The 16,531-nt window shown below is 45.8% G+C and overlaps 1 long non-coding RNA gene across 1 annotated transcript in view; it reads right to left on the minus strand.

The window, feature by feature from the left end:
* Nucleotides 1-491: 491 nt before the first annotated feature.
* The window catches only part of LOC106995144 (uncharacterized), a 46,714-nt gene continuing 30,674 nt past the window's right edge, over nt 492-16,531 (minus strand). The window contains exon 3 of the long non-coding RNA XR_013412685.1: nt 492-1,767. This is a non-coding gene — a long non-coding RNA (uncharacterized LOC106995144). The remainder of the gene's footprint in view (nt 1,768-16,531) is intronic.

The raw sequence follows: 16,531 nt of genomic DNA on the forward strand, positions 1-16,531 counted from the left end.
ATGCACCGACAGGCCGGGCGCGGTGCTTCACTCCTGTCATCCCAGCACTTTGGGAGGCCGAGGCGGGCAGATCACCTGAGGTCAGAAGTTCGAGACCAGCCTGGCCAACATGGCGAAACCCCGTCTCTACTGAAAATACAAAACAATTAGCCATACCTAGTGGTGGGCACCTGCAATCCCGGCTACTTGGGAGGCTGAGGCAGGAGAATTGCTTGAACCCGGGAGGCGGAGGTTGTGGTGAGCCGAGATCGTGCCACTGTACTCCAGCCTGGACGACAGAGTGAGGCTCCGTCTAAATAATAATAATAATAAAGTAATAATAATAATAGTGCACAAACAGCACACTGCGCCAACATCAGCTGATAAATACATTTCCACCCATGCTCCTCTGCAGGGCCAGTGAATACTCTGTTATCCAAGTGCCACCAAGCTAATGGTATACAGGCTAGGGCTCTGTTTTCACAATGACACAAAGAGCTGCACCTGAGCCGTGTGGTTTCAAAAAATATTTTATTTTCTGGAATAGCCATAATATCTCAGCTCTGTCTTTATGCCCTCTCTCCACACGGAGGAGGCAGAAGCTATGACGACACTGAGGTGTCACACATCACACCAGCAAAACAGAATAATGGGAGTGTTTAGGAGACTGTAGAAAATGCTCACCAGGGTGCATACGGACAGGATGGGGGCTGGGTGTCGCTGGGCTGCTGCTGTCTGTCAAGGACATTCAGAGAGATACACATGTCCCCTGGTGCAGGGCCCGCCTCAATCTTCATCTCTTCACTCTCATATGTTAAGTGAAGCAGAGGAAGAACAGCAGAGAGTCCTCCGCGGCTGCTGGACTCGGCAATGCAACTGTCACAGGTGATGAGACTGGGAATGTGCCTTACACATCCCATAGAGTCCGACGGTCACGAATGCAAGATTTGCTTCAAGAAATTTCTGGGATTCTTGTTTCATGTGCAAAGTGTCTAGTCTGAATTTGTAGGGTGATGCCGTTCTTCCAAGACGTGACTTTTCCTCTTTGCAACAGACAGGATAGGAATATTTGGGGTCACTTGGCAACAATGATGACGGGGAATCCTGTGTGTCTCTTCCCTGGAGCATTTGCTCTGCACACAGAAGGAAGCCATTTGCACTGGATGGAGTCTGTATGAAGCTGGCAGCAGGGATTGCATTGGAGAGTTAAGTAGGGCAAGCCTCCGAGTTGCACCCACTTTAACGATGGTAAAATCTGAAGCCGATTTGTCCTCTGGACGTCTCCAGCCAGTACTAAGAGTGAACAGTTCCACTGGGCTTCCCTTGGGCATTGGAACCTCTGTGAATTCTGACTCTGCACAAGAGGAAGGCGGATGAAAACTTCACAACAGAGTGGGCCAGGCAGGGGGTCAGAGATGGCTGGATGGGACCACAAGGATGGATGGAGGTTACAGATGCCAGCACGGCCCCGGAGGTGGCACTGCCCATGAGTCCTGGTTGCCCGGTGATGGCTTGGCAGAATGAGTGACGGGTGGGGGAGATGGCCTTAATCCTTATTGACAGTCATCCCACCCTTCACCCCCGCAGTGCAGCTGGGTTGACATGCTGGTGGACAGTCTTCAGAGAAGGGCCGAGCAGTGACCTTCAGAGATCCATCCCTCCACACTGGAGTCCTGGCCTGCTGGTGGCTTACGAGGGGGATGATGTTACCACTCCCTGGCTTGCACCTGGCATGCAGGCAAACTGAGGACTCCACAGCCACCAGCGCTCTCCATCATTGTAGGGGCCCTAAGTAGATGCAAAGGAAAGGAAAAAAGAGTAAGAAAAAAAATCAATGGTGATCTGATGAAAGATTACCTCCCCCAACTCCCTGCCACCCCCTCATTCTCTTTAGAGACAAGGTCTGGCTCTGTTCCCCAGGCTGGAGTGCAGAATCATAGCAATCAAACTCTTGCACTTTTTTATTTTTTTAGAGACAGGAGCTGGCTCTGCTACCCAGGCTGGAGTACAGTGGCACAATCAGAGCTGACCGTAATCTCAAACTCTTGCACTTGTTAAATTTTGTTAGAGACGGGGCCTGGCTCTGTTACCCTGGCAGGAGTGCAGTGGCACAATCATAGCGATCAAACTCTTGCACTTTTAAATTTTTTTAGAGATGGTGCCTGGCTCTGTTGCTTAGGCTGGAGTGCAGTGCCACAATCACAGCTGACTGTAATCTCAAACTCTTGCACTTTTAAATTTTTTTCGAGATGGGGCCTGGCTCTGTTGCTTAGGCTGGGCACATTGGCGCAACCATAGCTGTCATCTTAAATGCCTGGGCTTAAACAATTCTTCTGCCTCAGCCTCTTGAGTAGTTAATGCTACAGGTGTGTGCACCAAGTAGCTAATTAAAAAAAAAATTTTTTTTTTGTCTCGTTAAGCTTCCCAGGCTGGTCTTGAACTCCTGGACTCAAGTAATCCTCCCACCTCAGCCTCCCAAAGTGCTGTGCTGACAAGCAAGAGCCACTGTGCCCAGCCAGTACGTCTCTTTAATGCTACTGACAAGTCATTTCACCCAGCACTTTGGTTCCTAGTATCATATTCAGATAAAAAGTACCAGGGCTCTCTGGAATAATGGTTAATTCTAAGAATGGAGCTTGGGTGATACAGATATGCCTGGACCATCTTGTAGTACAAGCAAATAAGAAAATGCTCAAACACACAAAAAACTGAGGGTGTGTGAAAGATAAGGAAAAGCCAACCTGAAAGAGCTCCTGGTGCTCAAAGCTGAAATGACTTGGGCAATAAAATGAAATAATATTAGATGGTAACCCAAGGCAGTCAATAATTGAATAAATACATAAAGGAAGGAGGAGATACAAATCTCCCATGCAGAAGAGTTCCAAATAATTGATGTAGATATTTTATTCTCAAGAAGATGAAATACAACTCCCCACTCCATTAAGTGTGGGTTGCATGTAGAGACTTCCTTTCAAAGAGCATGGTCAGGGAGATCAATAACTTTTCAGTGGAGAAATCTGACAAACACCACCTCAGACGTGATCAAGCCAATGTCAACGGTGGTAGGTCATGCTGACAGTATGTACCTTGATATGATGTAATGAGAATGACTCTTCATCTCTGCCGTCATCCTCCCCAAAGCCAAGCACCCTAGTCTCACCATGAGAAAAATTGCAGACAAATCCCAACAGAGGGACAGCTTGACAAAATACCTGACCCGTTGTCCTCAAGACAATGCTTCTCGTACAGTCTGCAGGAACGTGAGCCAAATAAACCTCTTTTCTTTATAAATCATGCAGCTCAGATACTCCTCTATAGCAATACAAAATGGACTAATACACAAGCCACATCCAAGTGCCACTTGTGGCTAGGGGTCCTTGTATGGTCTGCAGGCCTTGCTTTGGATGACCTTGAAGTAAGGTCTTGTATTTGACTCTTGAACAGTCTGCAGAACCGTGAGCCAAATAAATATCTTTTTAAATCAAAAAACCCATACAAGAGTCATGTACAAGACCTTGCTTCAAGGTCATGAAAAACAAGACAAGTCTGAGAAACTGTCACAGCCAAGAGGAGACATGACTCAATGTAATGTGGGTTCTGGATGAGATCCTGGGACAGAAAGAGGATATCAGGAGGAAAGCAGTGAAGTCCAGTCAACAGAAGAGTTGAGATTACAAAGGGTGTGGGGTGGGGGGCGGCCAGGACACCCTAACCAGTACCTGCATAACTAGCATATAACTAGCATTTTTCCTTTCTTTTTTTTTTTGAGAAGGAGTCTCACTTTGTCACCCAGGCTGGAGTGCAGTAGCGCGATCTCAGCTCACTGCAAGCTCCGCCTCCCGGGTTCAAGCAATTCTCCTGCCTCAGCCTCCCAAGTAGCTGGGACTACAGGTACCCGCCACCACACCCGGCTCATTTTTTGTATTTTTAGTAGAGATGGGGTTTCACCGTGTTAGCCAGGATGGTCTCGATCTCCTGACCTCGTGATCCGCCCGCCTCGGCCTCCCAAAGTGCTGGGATTACAGGTGTGAGCCACCGCGCCCGGCCGCATTTTTCCATTTATAGATTATTTGTATTCTGTATATGGTAGAACCAAATGAAAGTCAAGACACAAGCATCTAGGGTGTCTGGAGCCTGAGAAGACCTATCTAGAAGGTTGACAGAAATTCTGAACCCCCACTGACTCTCAGTTTACCCAGAAAGGCAATGATCCAATAAAGAAGCAGACTGTAGTCCTGTGTGAATTTGCTTGGGCTGTGTGCGGGGAGGCCCCTCTGTCGGGGATAGTTCTGGCTAAAGAGCACACGTAGAAAACCACCAGACGGTTGAGAGTGATGACGAGAGAAGAGCCAGGGAAGGAAGAGGTGCTGTCTTCAGGGCCAGGGCAGAGAAATTCCGTAAGAACAGCACAGTGTTAGCTGGAAGATAAAATGAGACTTGTGCTACCCAGCACTGGGGGCACCAGTCACAAATGGCATTTGGATGTGGTTTGCGTCTTAGTCCATTTTGTGTTGCTATAAAGGAATACCTGAGGCTGGGTGACTTACTAAAGAAAAGGGCTGTATTAGGCTTACTGTTCTGCAAACGGTATCAGAAGCAGGCATGGCATTGGCATCTGCTCAGCTTCTGGTGAGGCCTCAGAAAGCTTTTACGCGTGGAGGAAGGCAAGGGGAACCAGAGTGTCACAGGATGAGAGACGGAGCAAGAGAGAGAGGAGGAGCAGCCAGGCTCTTTTTAACAATCAGCTCTTACATGAACGAATATTGTGAGAACTCACACATTTCCGTGAGGACAGCACCAAGTCATTCACGAGGGATCTGTTCCCGTGACCAAAACACCTCCCACCAGGCCCCACCCCCAACACTGGGGATTCTATTTTAACAGGAGATTTGGAAGGGACAAACCCCCAGAGGATGTCAGTTCATCTGAACTGAGATGTGCTCTAAGTGTACAATAGACACTGGATTTGAAGACTTGGTGCGAAAAAAGAATGTGCACTATCTCACTTATGACTATACATACAATTCTAATCTATTCTAAATAACTTTATATACTATTCTAAATAACTACATATACAATTCTAAATCTATTCTAAATAACTACATATACAATTCTAAATCTATTCTAAATAACTATACAATTCTAAATCTATTCTAAATAACTATATATAGAAAATTCTAAATACATTCTAAATAACTATACAATTCTAAATAATTATACCATATATACAATTCTAAATATATTTACACATATTTAAAAATATATAAATTTGAAATAAATTATGTGTATATGTATACAATTATTTCATATACTTATAAAATACATATATTCATTTATGATATTTATAAACATATGTTTATATAGGAAAAAAATATATATTTTTGAGACTGAGTTTCACTCTTGTTGCCCAGGCTGGAGTGCAGTGGCACGATCTCAGCTCACTGCAACCTCTGCCTCCCGGTTTCAAGCGATTCTCCTGCCTCAGCCTCCTAAATAGCTGGGATTACAAGCATGCGCTACCATGCTCGGCTAATTGTTTGTATTTTTAGTAGAGATGGGGTTTCTCCATGTTGGTCAGGCTGGCCTCGAACTCCCAACCTCAGATGATCCGCCTGCCTTGGCCTCCCAAAGTGCTGGGATTACAGGCATAAGTCACCACGCCCGGCCAGAAATATATCTTAATAAAATGTGTACATATTTAACATTAAAAATATATATATAAATTTATATATTTATATAAATATACATTTTGAAATGACACTATTTCATATAGTGATAAAGTATCTTACATATAAATATATTGTAATAAAATTTGTACAAATTTAATAAACTGAAAAATACACATAAGCTTTAAATTTGTTTATGTAAATATAAACACATACATGTTGAAATGAGACTATTTGATATAGTGATTGAATATATATGAAAATATATTTTAATAAAATTTGTACATATTTAATTAATTTTAAAATATAAACTGTAAATTTATATATTTATGTAAACATAGAAATATACATACATGTTAAAATGACACTAAATAGTGCCATTAAATACCATATTTATTATTAAATACCATATTTGCATATATATTTTAATAAAATTTATACAAATTTAATAAATTTAAAAACATACATAAAAATAAATTTATATATTTATGTAAATATAAATATATATACCTGTTAAAAGGAGACTGTTTAGATATAGTGATTAAACATATTATTAAAATTGATTTCACCATTTTCATTTTACTCCTTTGTTAATGTGTTTAGCAAAGAGTTTTCAATTGCTCATGTGGATCATATTGTATTTCTTTTCTTTTTTTTTTCAGACTGAGTCTCACTCTGTCGCCCAGGCTGGACTGCAATGGCGCCATCTTGGCTCACTGCAACCTCTGACTCCTGGGTTCAAGCAGTTCTCCTGCCTCAGCCTCCTGAGTAGCTGGGATTACAAGCACCTGCCACCACACCCGGTTAATTTTTGCATTTTAAGTAGAGTAGGGGGTTTCACCATGTTGGCCAGGCTGGTCTCAAACTCCTGACCTCAAGTGATCCACCCACCTTGGTCTCCCAAAGTGCTGGGATTATAGGCGTGAGATACCACACCCAGCCCATATTGTATTTCTAACGGGCAGAGTTGTTCCAGACCCTGAAAACCTGGGGCATCCAGGGAAAATACAGAAACAGGGCTCCGGGTACCTCAGTGGAGTACTAGGTGGGGCTGTAGTCACGTAGCTGTGTTCCCCAGAGGCCCCCCAAACCCCCATGATCTCTATGGACACTGGGCCGGGCAGGCTGCCGCTCCATCTCTCACCCCTGTGAACCCCAGCCCCTCCACCTTTCACAGCGGCTTGAAGACTCTTCCCAATTAGGATGACCTGAACAGCTGGATCAAGGAAGACTCAGTGCCCCAGGGAGCCGTCCTTGCTCCAGGCAAATCAGCTGGAGCAACTTGGAAGTGACTAGATAGTTATTCTGAGCACTTGGGACGAAGCTTGGGGGTGCAGGGAATTCCTTGATACTTTCTCAAAGAATTCAAAGCCTACTGAAAAGGGCTTTCCTTCACTTGAGTATCTCAAATGTTCAGCTGGGAATGACTTCTACCACCTCCTGAATCGCAGCTGTTGGTAAGAGAATGGGTTGATCCCCACAAAGTATCACGATGATCACACTTGCTAGCCCCAGGAACCAGCCGCATCCAATTCAGCTTTTGCAAGGAGTCTAATTCCTGTCTGTCTTTTCCTCACCTGTAACTCTCTAAATCTTATCTTTAAGAATGGGTGGGTGCTGGCCGTGGTGGCTCAAGTCTATAATCCCAGCACTTTGGGAGGCTGAGGCGGATGGATCACCTGAGGTCAGGAGTTCGAGACCAGCCTGGCCAACATGGTGAAACCCTGTCTCTACTAAAAATACAAAGATTAGCTGAGCGTGGTGGCGGGCGCCTGTAGTCCCAGCTACTCGGGAGGCTGAGGCAGGAGAATCGCTTGAACCCGGGAGGCGGAGGTTGCAGTGAGCTGAGATCATGCCACTGCACTCCAGCCTGGGCGACAGAGCTAGATTCCATCTCAAAACAAAGAACAAACAAACAAACAAAAGGAATGGGTAGGTCTCCACCCATTCCTGTGTGTTTCCATGAGACTGACGCCCAACAGGGTTGAGTCAGACGGCCAAGAAGCTGGAGTAATTCGAGAGGCACAGAGAGTGCTGTTTCTGGCTGGCCTTAGAGTTGGGGTTGCCACCTTCACAAAGCATCCCTGGCTTGCTTTCAGACACAGAGATTCTGGGAGGTCTCAGGAAAATCCGACAATACTGCAAGAGGTGTAAACATACCCACTCATGCTGTCTTGTTTAACGCCAACACGGCTCCGGGGAGCAGGAAGAAGGGCCAGAGGGAACAATACGCAGGATGATGGCTTTGCTTTTGAACTGCACTAATTATGTTCCAGGTACGCCACCGCTTTCAGAGTCAGTTTCCAGAGGTGCAATTTTAGTACACAAAAACCTTTATCAGCCCCTTACTTTCTCTGTTTCTTCATGAATTCTTGAGGTAGAGCTCCAACATGGAGAACCATGGTGCTCCATGTGAGTGGTGGACCTCGGCCAGGTGACTCGGGTCTCAGGCAGCACGTCTGCGAGTGAGGATCATGTTACTTACCCGCCAAAGCTCATGTGTGCATAAGGTGTTGTCATAAGGTGGGTTCTCCAGACACAGAGACTGAGGTTGGGATTCAAAGGCATAGAGCATTTGCAGAGGGAGGGAGGGAAGCCCGTTTAAAAAGGCACTAAACCGGCCAGGGGTGGTGGCTCACGCCTGTACTCCCAACACTTTGGGAGGCTGAGGCGGGCAGATCACGAGGTCAAAAGATCAAGACCATCCTGGCCAACATAGTGAAGCCTCGTCTCTATTAAAAATACAAAAATTAGCCAGGCGTGGCAGCGTGCACCTGTAGTCCCAGCTACTTGGGAGGCTGAGGCAGGAGAATCGCCTGAACCCAGGAGGCGGAGGTTGTGGTGAGCTGAGATCATGCCACTGCACTCCAGCCTGGCGACAGAGCAACACTCTGTCTCAAAAAAAAAAAAAAAAAAAAGGCACTGAGGCATGATTTGGTCTCAGGACATAGCTCAATGTGGTCAGCAGCAGGCTCTGGAATACAAACTGGGCTGCAGAATTTGCTGCCTTTGGGCATGAAAGAGTGTGTGTGTGTGTGTGTGTGTGTGTGTGCGCGCGCGTGTGTGTGTGTGCGCGCGCGCGCATATGTATGCATGCATGATCTCACTTGCTGTGGCTTCCTCTACCTGAAATGAATCTTCGCGTTATCTGGATAACCGTATCTTGACCTTCAGGGTTACACCAAGCATCACAATGCCTTAAACATCTCCTCCCAGGCCCACCTGGGTTCCTCCTCCGTGTTCCTGTAGCACAGAGACTCTGAGATCTGTCTGCCAGCTGTTTTATGGCATGTGGCCCAGACTTCTGTTACACCCTGGATCCAAATGTACCATGATGATCCAATGACCTTGCCATCTCCCCAGCTGAGAATTTACACTCAGAGAGCAGGAACCAGGTTTGTCCAGTGTTATAACTGCTGGTACAGAAGAACTAGGAGAGGTTTGTGAAATGAGTGTTTCAGGCTAAACTGTGTCTCTTCGAAACGCCTATGTTGAAACCTTAGCCCTCATTGTGACGGTGTTTGGAGATAAGGCCTCCAAACAGGTAATTATGCAAAAATTGTGTCATAAGGATAGGGCCTGATCCAACAGGACTGGTGCCCTTAAAAGAAGAGGAGACGAGGACACAGACACACACAGAGGGTTGACCCTGTGAGGACACAGGGAGAAGACGGCATCTCCAAGCCCAGGAGAGAGGCTTCAGGAGGAACCAGCCCTGCCCACACCTTGATCTCAGACGTCCAGCCTCCAGGACTGTGGGAGAATCAATGCCTGTTGCTTATAAGCCACCCAGTCTATGGTATTCTGTGATAGCAGCCTGAGATGCACTAAGACACTTCATAAGACAAGGAGATGAGGACACAGACACACACAGGGGTACGATCCTCTGAGGACCCAGGGAGAAGACAGTGTCTCCAAGCCTAGGAGAGAGGCCTCAGGAGGAACCAGCTCTGTCCACACCTGGATCTCCGACTTCCAGCCTCCAGGACTCCAGGAGAATCAACGTCCCTTGTTGAAGCCCCCAAGTTGGTGGTCCTTTGTTATGGCAGCCTTAGCAAACTAATACAATGAATGAATCAAACAGCACATAGATTACAATTCTAGCTGTGCTATCCAATAGAATAGCCACCAGCCACACGTGGCTGTTTATGTTTAAATCAATTATAGCTCAATAAAAATAAATATTCAAGCCTTGAATGAATCCATACTCAATAGCCACTTATGGTTGGTGGTTCCAACACTGCAGTTGTCTTCCTCCTCACAAGTCGTGTTCTTGGTTGAATTCACCTCCCCTACCCCTGAGGAAAGCACCCTTGTGTCTCTGCACTTCTGAAGGTTACTGCCCCACCATCTGTCCCCAGACGGAGAGCCCTTGCAGGATGCAAGGGGATATTGAAGTGATGTTTGCACTGGGCAGGATGGCTCAGGCCTGTAATCCCAGCACTTTGGGAGCCCAAGGTGGGTGGATCACCTGAGGTCAGGAGTTCGAGACCAGCCTGGCCAACATGGCAAAACTAAAAATACAAAATTAAGCCAGGCGCAGCGGCACATGCCTGTAATTCTAGCTGCCCGGAAGGCTGAGGCAGGAGAATCACTTGAACTCAGGAGGCAGAGGTTGCGGTGAGCTGAGATCGTGCCATTGCAGCACTTCAGCCTGGGCGACAGAGTGAGACCCTGTCTCAAAACAAAAACAAAAACAAAAAAACAGTTAAAAATAAAAAAAGAAGAAGAAAAAGAAATGATGTTTGCCATGGTTAGGGTGGCTCACACCTCTACTCTCAGCACTTTGGGAGGCTGAAGCAGGAGGATCAGTTGAGCCCAGGAGTTTCAGAACAGCCTGGGTAACATGGTGAAACCCCATGTCTACAAAAAATACAAAAATTAGCCTGGTGTGGTGTTACATGCCTGTAGTCCCAGCTACTCAGGAGGATGAGGTGAGAGAATCACCTGTAGTCCCAGCTACTCCGGAGGCTGAGGCAGGAGAATCACTTGAACCGGATCTCGGCTCACTGCAACGTCCACCTGCTGGGTTCAAGGGATTCTCCTGCCTCAGTCTCCTGAGTAACTGGGATTACAGGTGATTGCCTGCCACCACACCTAGCTGATTTTTTGTTTTTGTTTTTTTTAGTAGAGACAGGGTTGGCCTGTCTCTACAGCCATGTTGGCCAGGCTGGTCTCGAACTCCTGAACCTCAAGTGATCCGCCTGCCTTGGTCTCCCCAAAGTTTTTTTCTTAAGCATCTTTTTAAGATGCCTTTGTTCTCATATTTCTGTTTGTCTCTACTATTTTATTCACTTAGTTTTTTTTTGTTTTGTCTTTTGTGGTCTTGACATTTTTGCTGACAGTAGGAAAGATCCAATTTCCATGTTATTGTAATTCCCATTAGACTTGTCCATCGGTGTCATACTAAAAGATGAGATATTAAAGAAAATTGGCCTGGAATGGTGGCTCATGCCTGTAATCCCAGCACTTTGGGAGGCCAAGGCAGGCGGATCATTTGAGGTCAGGATTCGAGACTAGCCTGGCCAACATAGTGAAACCCCATCTCTACTAAAAATACAAAAATTAGCTGGGTGTGGTGGTGGGTGCCTATAGTCCCAGCTACTCAGGAGGCTGAGGCAGGAGCATCACTTGAACCCGGGAGGAGGAGGTTACAGTAAGCTGAGATCATGCCATGTCCAGCCTGGGCAACAGAGCGAGACCCTGTCTCCAAAAAAAAAGAAAAAAGAGAATCATATTTAATTCATTTAGCTTTCATCGTAATTATAGTCACACTTCACACACATGGGAATGAGGGAGCAATGAAGAGTAATGCAGCAATGCCTTGTGTCAGACCACCATTAATGGGTCGGTTTTGGGGATACTTTGCTTTTCTCTTTCACGAATGATGTCCGTCCATTTTCCCCGAGGATCTTTTCGTGAGCCTTCTGTATGGTGGGCTCACTTCTGACCTGAATCACTGCATTCACGCCAACAGAACCAAAGCATAGGTATGCTTAGTCATCCGATGACTCAGAGACAGGGGTAGGCGGACGGAATGGAAGGGTGCCTGGTCAGATGGTAAGAGATAGTACAATGACATGAAAAATAGCCACCGCTGACCGCGGGCAATCTGGCCTTGAGATCGCTAGTGGAAAGTTATTATTTACTATTTATTTATTTTGAGACAGGGTCCCGCTCTGTCGCCCAGGCTGGAGTGCAGTGGCACGATCTCAGCTCATTGCAACCTCTGCCTCCCGGGTTCAAGTGATTCTCCCACCTCAGCCTCCCAAGTAGCTTGGATTACAGGTGTGCACTACCACACCTGGCTAATTTTTGTATTCTTGCTAGAGACGGGGTTTCACCATGTTGGCCAGGCTGGTCTCGAACTCCTGACCTCAAGTGATCTGCCAGCCTGGCCCTCCCGAAGTGCTGGGATTGCAGGCGTGAGACACCGCACCCGGCCATGGACAGCTTTTAGAGCACATAATTACAGACAGTTTTCACCTTCCCCAGAAGAAAACATAACAGCCTATCCAAAGGTTTCGTAATAAAAGCATAAAATTGTCGTAAATCCACAGTAGGTATTCAATAAATGTATACATCTTGCTCCCACACCCGAAAAGTCCTAGTTAGGAGGTGAGCGAGGAGAGTTTACAACAGAAATTGCACCTGAGGTTTTGCACACGAGTGAGTTTGATCCCTTCCCTCCAGTAGGCAGGCTACTCATTCAAAGGGCCCAGTTGGCTTCAAACTATTTTTGGAACTGCTTCCGAATTGCCTCCAAGCGCCTGTCTAGACCTTACCTTACGCTGGCGCTATTTTGAGCTAAAAGCCATATTGATTAAATTGGCTTCTAAAGTTATCCCCCAGACTTGGCGCTGAAGGAGGCTTAGGTATTTCCAAAAATCCTTGCCTCTGCCTGGAAGGCTCCCCAGCTAAGGATGCAAGACAAGGACCAAGGACAACATTTCTTGAAAGATCCTGCCTCTGGGGACAGTTTCGGTAAGGAAGCGCTCAGGTTTGTGAGACAGCAGCAGGGCGCTGGGACCCTTCTCAGATGGGGGTATATCCCCCTCTAGGTCAGCACGCCCTACCCCAGCACTGCACTGACTGTAGGTACCTCCAAAGTCACCCTTTCTATTTCACTCATGTTTCCCTTGAATTTACACTTTACATGTTGCTAGACCAAATCGGCGGAGGGGAAAAAATAACTCATGGAAACATGATCTTTTTAGAAATGGCATTACTCAGAAAGCACAGCAGGAGTTTGGCTTATGGTACGGTGTTGTTTTCCTGCTTTGAGGCGCTGTTACAGATTCGTCTTCCCACTGTACAGCTTCCCGGCCTGACACGCTGCCTTGGGAAGTGCGTGAAAGTGAACGCAGCTTCCTCTTCCCCTTAGGAGCCCTCCGTTTCGTGTCTCCCACATCCTGAAAGGACCCAGCTCTCTGAGTCAGGCCTCAGTACTGTCCCTCCTACTCCAAATCCACATCTATTTCCTACTTCACCTTCTAAATGGGATTTAGCTTGACACTGTGGAGCTCAGAGTATCACGGAGCTAATATGTAAGAGCCAGACTGGTCTTTCCTTCTCTGTTGGCACCTTGCAATTCTCTATTATCTTTCAGCCTCTGCCTCCCCTCTCCCCCTGCTTTCTTTCTTTTTTTTTTTTTTTACAGACATCTGCAATGCAGGCAAGTTCCAATATGAACATCTGTGGAACAGGGCCTGAGAAGAGGAGATATAAAAGGATCTTAATTTTAGGGTAAAGGAGGAGAAGAATCGTTAAGGAGCATCTCAATAACCTGAGCCACATTCTCAGACTCCATCTTCATTAACTGAGAACAGCTTTGAAAGCAACAGTGAGATTTTCAACCCAATTCTTTGTCCCCCGCGTCACTTATCTTGAATTCCAAAATGTTTTCTTCTGCAAAAGAACCTTGTTTTTTTTTTTTTTCCAGTGATATAAATTTGAAAGGTATGTAAATATTCTTTTTGAGTGTGAAGTCCTATGACCCAAACACTTGCTTCTTCGTCTCTCCTCCCCGCTACACTTCCCTTGGGGAAGTGTACACAACAAGGCAAACACCTCTGATCACTTCTGAGGCAGCCTGTTTTCTTTTCTTTTCTTTTCTTTTCTTTTTTCTGAGATGGAGTCTCACTCTGTTGCCCAGGCTGGAGTGCAGTGGCGCAGTCTCGGCTCACTGCAACCCCCACCTCCCAGGTTCAAGCGATTTTTCTGCCTCAGCCTCCTAAGTAGCTGGGATTACAGATGTGTGCCACCATGCTTGGCTGATTTTTGCATTTTTAGTAGAAACGGGGTTTCACCATGTTGGCCAGGATGGTCTGGAACTCCTGACCTCAAGTGATCTGCCCGCCTCAGCCTCCCAAAGTGATGGGATTATAGGTGTGAGCCACCGTGCCTGGCCCCTACTTTTTTTTTCTTATAGAGATAGAGTCTCACTATGTTGCCCGGGCTGGTATCGAACTCCTGGGCTCAATCGATCCTTCCACCTCGGCCTCCCAAAGTGCTGGGATTACAGTCGTGAGCCGCCGTGCCCACCCTGTCTTTAACGATCAGCTTGAGAAAGTTCTCTCTCATCTAGTTGACCACATCTCTCTCATCACTGCCACCAACTGTCCCTCATTATGGTGTCTAGATGTTTTGTCTTGCTACATCTCAGGCTTCATTACACATCTAACTTACCCTCTTCCCTCAACTCTTCTTGTACAGAAGCTGAGGTTTCCAGGAGGCCCTCTCTGCCCCTTGGGGGACCTGCCCCTTAAATTCGGAAGCTGCCAAAACCATAAAAGGGAGATTTTAGGAGCGGGATTCACACTACATGGGATCCCAAGAAAAAATGCATTTAGGGCCAGTTTTTCAGCATCTTCGCTTTAAGGTTCATTTTTTTTTAGACTCATAAAAATCTTTACAGTTTGGAACACATAAAATATATTGGCTGGGTGTGGTGGCTCACCCTTGTAATCCCAGCACCTTGGGAGGCCGAGGCAGGCAGATCACTTGCGGTCAGAAATTGGAGACCAGCCTGGTCAACATGGCGAAACCCCATATCTACTAAAAATACAAAAATTAGCCAGATGTGGTGACACAAGCCTGTAATCCCAGCTGCTCGGGAGGCTGAGGCAGAAGAATTGCTAGAGTCCAAGAGGCAGAGGTTGCAGTGAGCCAAGATTGCGCCACTACACTCCAGCCTGGGCAACAGAGAGAGAAACTCCTTCTCAAAAAAAAAAAAAAAAACGCGCACACACACATTATATATATATAAAGATCCTCTTACAAAATAAGAGAGTTTTCCTTATTCTAGGGATATAACTGACAACTTCTAAAAGATGGAAAAACTCTTGAATTGACTTTTTAAATTTTTTATGACTGATTGTCAATATCAAAAAATACATCAAAAGCCTGTAATGCCAGCACTTTGGGAGATCGAGGTGGGTGGATCACTTGAGGTCAGGAGTTCGAAACCAGCCTGGCCAACATGATGAAATGAGGTCTCTACTAAAAAGTCCAAAAATTAGCTGGGCATGGTGGCTCAGGCCTGTGGTCCAAGCTACTCAGGAGGCTGAGGCATGAGAATTGCTTAAGCCTGGAAGGTGGAGGTTGCAGAGAGCCAAGATCACACCATTGCACTCCAGCCTGGGTGACAGAGCCAGACCCTGTCTTAAAAAAAAAAATACATAAAAAGTTTTAAAAATGGAAACCTGTGTGAGCAGCATCTAGAAACAGATAATTAGCAGTTATTCCATAATCAATTTTTAAAAAACTTTAAAGAGAATGATTAATTTTAAACCCTAAAGGAGAGCTGCAAGTAGAAATATAATTTAAAACTTTTGTGTAATACCACTGCAATATATGTGAGATTTTACATGCACACACACACACACCCCATAAACACACATGTGTGCCACAGGTCCGTTGGTAAAAGCTTGGTTACTGATGATTGAGATTTTTCTTTTATTCTTGGGGAAGTTACATAACCTTTTTTTTTTTTTTTCCCAGCCTTATTTTTCCCTTCTGTGTAATTGGGATACTAATATATTCATGTTGCTGTCAGGAGGGTAAAATACAATGTATATAATATTATTTTCGCTCCAGGTCTGGTGTTCAGTAAAAGACTCAGCAACTATTAGGTGTAATTGTTATTCATAGGAAACTGTAGGTCTTTTGACAGTAATCATAACCACCCTGGCATGTGTGGGTTGTCCATAGAAAATTAAGATAATAGCACACAGGTTTCTGTGTCATCATGCTCTTCCCAGCTTAATTGAGATTGTCCTTTTTTCCAGTCAGGGCTTATCTTTCTAGGTTCCAGGAAAGCATCCTGAGTGACCATGCTGCTGTTTTGATACTCATATCTTCTTTAGGTGTGAAATACCCAAACGGGCCAGAAGCAGTAGCTCATACCTGTAATCCTAAGCACTTTGGGAGGCTGAGGTGGGCAGATCATGAGGTTAGGAGTTTGAGACCAGCCTGGCCAACATGGGTGAAACCCCATCTCTACTAAAAATATAAAAATTAGCCGGGCGTAGTGGCACGTGCCTGTAATTCCAGCTACTCAGGAGGCTGAGGCAGGAGAATCGCTTGAACCTGGGAGGCAGAGGTTGCAGTGAGCCGAGACTGCACCACTGCACTCCAGCCTGGGTGACAGAGCAAGACTCCATCTCAAAAAAAAAAAAAAGAAAAGAAAAGAAATACCCAAATGGTCACCATGATCTAAGGACTCCCTTGGAGAACTGTTGGATGTCAGTGTGCACGGATGGACATAAAACAGGACCACAGAGAAGAGTCACACGCGTGGAAAGAAATGCCCCCCAATCTGTAGCCAAAAGCTCCAAGTGGTAGTCTGCTGTCACTGTGACAGCTCTGCACTGACTTGCTGTGTG

The sequence above is a fragment of the Macaca mulatta genome, chromosome X (genome assembly GCF_049350105.2).
Source record: "Macaca mulatta isolate MMU2019108-1 chromosome X, T2T-MMU8v2.0, whole genome shotgun sequence".
Taxonomy (NCBI): Eukaryota; Metazoa; Chordata; class Mammalia; order Primates; family Cercopithecidae; genus Macaca; species Macaca mulatta.